The following is a 3,972-nucleotide window of genomic DNA, read 5'->3' on the forward strand; positions in this document are numbered from 1 at the left end:
CAGTAAGCTGAGACTTAAATGAGTATATAAATCAGGTTATAATAATATAAATAATGTGCTAATAATATGATACAAAAAACGCATATCTGTGTATAACGCTTGTGAATTTAATTACAAATGATTACCGTTATAAAGTTGGCTCAATTTATTTACTAGATAAAAATTTTAATTAGCTTTAGCAAAATAATATCACTTTGACTCAAAGATTCTGATTCGTATGCTAAAAAAATCTCACATCTGTGAAATAATATATAAAGTAATTATAAAATAATATGTATGTAGAAAAACTTGCATGAGATAAATAATTTAGTATTCTAAAAGATTTTTTATTTCTTTTTTTTTAAATACAGATAAACCAGCGTCTCTGGTTGGTGGAGTTTTATTGAAGATTTACCCCTAAAAAATACTCTACGACCACCTTTATGGTATTCTCAGAAAAGGACCCTTCGCTGAGACGGTAGTCTTTTCAGCTGCCTTTACAGAGCAATTTCTTTCTTAGAATGTCAACTAGGAGTCTGTGCCGTACCATACATACTAGGACGCGCATGTACCGTGTCAAAAGACACGGTACATGCGCGTCTGAAGTCTCGTGGACCTAACAGCCGTCGAAAAGTACGCCCGCATTCTTACGCTCTCTTACAACGTACGGTGTGAAAATATGACTTACTTACACGACAGTGAATATAACGCGATACAAAAACCGAACACCACGACTCCTTGATGCTCATACTACTACTTCGCTTAAAGAACTATTTTGACCAAGAACTAACGCACGTCTTCTATTGAGAATTACCTTCAATACCGACTAATGTTATCCGTAAACCGTTTTTTAAGAGTTTTATTTGTTCTTTTTTTACAATATGATATTAAAATGTTAATTATTAAAGTTTTCTATTTGATTTTAAAATAGTTTGAATTTCGTTTCCACCGGCAATTCATGCACCCAAAATTTTAGTATATTAATTTAAACATATATTGAATAGTTATAAAGTAATTAATTATAATTAAAAAATTGCTTTTTACAAAGTTTGCCATGCTTTTATATTAATTTTTTATCGGAGATATTTTCCAGAATTGTGGAAATGTTCAAAAGTCACTCCGATTCATAAAAAGGGTCCCAAATCGCAGATTGACAATTACAGGCCAATAGCTTTGATCTCATCACCTGCAAAATTATTTGAAATTGTTTTGCATAAATACATTTTTAATCATTGCAGGTGTATGCTTCTCGACCAACAACATGGTTTCCGTAAATCTCGATCCACTGTCACTAATCTAATGGTTTTGTCTAACTATGTTTCAAAATCATTGGACTCTGGTGTACAAGTGGACGTCGTATACACAGATTTTTAAAAAGCATTTGATAAAGTTAACCATGCTTTACTTGTAAAAAAGTTATCTAATTTCGGGTTTTCTGAAGATCTCATAAATCTATTCTCAAATTACTTGACCAATAGATATCAATTCGTCAAGTATAATAACTCCTTTTCAGAACGATATAAGACCCCTACTGGAGAACCTCAAGGATCCAATTTGGGTCCATTGTTGTTTTTATTGTTCATTAATGACATAGAAACAGCAATAGAGCATTCAGATTTTTTATTATATGCAGATGACTTGAAAATTTACAAGAAAATGCATTCGATTTCTGATTCCCTCGACCTACAGGAGGATCTCAACTCTATATGGAAATGGGCTTGCTATAACCAATTGCCTTTCAGTGTAAAGAAGTGTCACACAATTTCATTTTCAAGGTCATTAACGCCGGTAAAATATTCATACCATCTAGGCGGATATATTCTGGAAAGGTTTTCTTCAACTAAGGATTTAGGAGTGACTTTCGAAGAACGTTGGAAATTTAGCCAGCACATTGCAGAGACTCATAGCAAATCCTTAAAAATGCTCGGTTTTATCTTGAGAAATGCGCGTTACTTCAGGAATACTTTAGTATTGCGCACTCTTTATGATACTCTAGTCCGCAGCATACTAGAAACTAGCTCCATCATTTGGATCCCAAGCGTAATGAATCAACGTAATGAATTGAAGCTGGAAAAAGTACAACGTAAATTTCTTCGATATTTATACTTGAAGGAATACGGGTATTATCCGTTCTTGTTTCCCAGTGCTTTTATTTTGTGAGCCCTGGGATACGTTTCTTTGTCGACTCGCAGAAGTGTTTATGTAATTAAACACTTCTGGAAATTGCTCAAGGGCATCGTAGACAATCCTTCAGTGCTCGAGCAGCTTCAAATGTGGGCTCCTGAAGGTGGTTATAGTTCTCGGTCGCGTCCACTATTCTTGCCTGTTAAGTCTAGAACTGGAGCACTTGCCAACTCTTCTCTGGCCAAGGGTATTTATCTGCTCAATTCTTTCCATAGTAATATTGACATTTTCTCTTGCACATATGGAGTTTTGGTTCAGTTCGTATGGGACAATGCACACCTGTTGAGGTGATTTGTGTCTGTTGTTTTGTCTTGTTTATATTTGTATGTATTATGATGTATTAGTACTTTTGACTATCGTGACGCATTGGGTTGGCCTGTCAGGTCACAATGGTTATAATTTTAATAAATAAATAAATAAATATGTATTTTACATGCAACATACGTTTATGTAATTATATACACTATGACTTATGCTACAAATATATAGCAATACAGTTAAATATTCACGTGGTAGAAAATGTAAAAAGTTTAAAATTAAAAATAAAGTATTTTATATTACACTTACTCAATGTTCGTTTTATTTTTAATATAGAGAGCTTTCAATGGACTCATATATAAACAATCTTGACCTGAACTAAGCACAGACTTAAAGTAGGTTCTCTGAATTATTTATTCGACTACTTGAAAACTTTGCTCAGAGTGTTTTAAGAATATAAATATAACGTTCGAGTGATATGCCCGTTTGGCGCTAAAGCGAATTGCCCCCAATTTGTGCCGTTTTATATAAATCAGAAAATGTCACGGCTGTTAAGTTTTATTATATGTCGTGCATTAAATCCGTACAGCCATTGACCGGAACGCTGATGCTAATAAAACGAAGCATTTCATTGGTACTTTGTAATCAAACCGAAATCCGATTAGCTCCAAATGAAACCATACGATGGCAAAACACAACGAACAAGATTACTGAAACCCCAGCTCTATAAATGTAGTATGTGTGTTTGTATATTTTATAATGGTATTATAGTGAATTAGAATATCAGCCGATACGATGTATCACACGTCGCACTTTACTAACACAAACTTTACTAACATATCAAACGCGTAAGCCGTATAATAAATGTCGACGGATAGACCAGATGAGTTTCAATTCGAAAACGTGCCATAACTTTTAGATTTATAGAACACCTTAATTAACACGGTTGCACGGATAGTAATTATATCTGTCAGATACTCTATAAAGCGCCAAACATTATTGTGCTAATTGAAATAGAATTTAATTAACAGAATAATGGTAAACCTGCTTATTCACATGTATGTATTAATTCGCAAAGCAAAGTGTACTAGGGCATTATTTATATATGTTTACACAGTACTCAACACATGATTTGATACATCCGGAACCATAAAATAAATAATATTAATTTATTTATTAGTAATATACGTATTAAATAACCAAAACTATTTTTTGTAAAAATAAAAAATATATAGTTTTTGCAAATTTTACAATTTTCAAACAAATAAGTACTCTTATTAGTTTGCATATATTTCTAAGTTAATACAATATATTTTACAATATGAAAGTTGAACAGTAGGTAAGTAAATTAAGGATATGAAAAATGCCTTTAATTTATTTTAATTAAAACGAAACAAAGCTAACAATAATTCAAGCCGAGGCTGTAAATCCAGAAACGGCAAACGTTTAAAAGCAAAGGTCGCGCTATTTGACGTTGCCGAGTTTTCCGTCCGCCGTTAAATAAATGAGTGAAACGTATTCGCGCAACTCCATCAATATTTCATTTCTGCT

The sequence above is a fragment of the Plectrocnemia conspersa genome, unplaced genomic scaffold, assembly GCF_051122295.1.
Source record: "Plectrocnemia conspersa isolate PC_06_02 unplaced genomic scaffold, ASM5112229v1 ptg000014l, whole genome shotgun sequence".
In the NCBI taxonomy this organism is placed as follows: Eukaryota; Metazoa; Arthropoda; class Insecta; order Trichoptera; family Polycentropodidae; genus Plectrocnemia; species Plectrocnemia conspersa.